We start from the raw sequence: 470 nt of genomic DNA on the forward strand, positions 1-470 counted from the left end.
CCGTGTGTCCCCTCCGTGTGTCCCCTCCGTGTGTCCCCAGGCTGCTGAAGGGGCTGAGCCTGAGCTGGGTGGGCGATGCTGTTGGGGACCCCCGGAGCGGGCAGGGGTGGGCACTTGGAAGCCGCTCAAAATTAGGTCAGTTGAAAATGTGAATGGAGCCCGTGAAGGGGTGGGGACTGTCACTCGTGGGGACAGCGCAGGGGTGGCCGTGTCGCAGCTGGCAGTGAGGGATGGTGATGGCTGAGGGCAGCCCTGTCACGGGTCGGGGTATGAACCCCTTGGAGGATTATCGGGGTGTTGGGGGCCACCCGAGGCAGAGAACCCCCTGCCCACACTGCCCCTGGGGCAGCTCCAAGCTGGTGGGATGCAGCACGAGGTGAGGGGACCCATCCCGCGACCCCCGAGACAGGGAGGGGGGAGGTCCCGCTTCCGACCACATGGGGGGATCCCGGCAGAGGGGCTGCGGCTCC

Source organism: Corvus brachyrhynchos, unplaced genomic scaffold, assembly GCF_000691975.1.
Source record: "Corvus brachyrhynchos isolate BGI_N302 unplaced genomic scaffold, ASM69197v1 scaffold219, whole genome shotgun sequence".
Lineage (NCBI taxonomy): Eukaryota > Metazoa > Chordata > Aves > Passeriformes > Corvidae > Corvus > Corvus brachyrhynchos.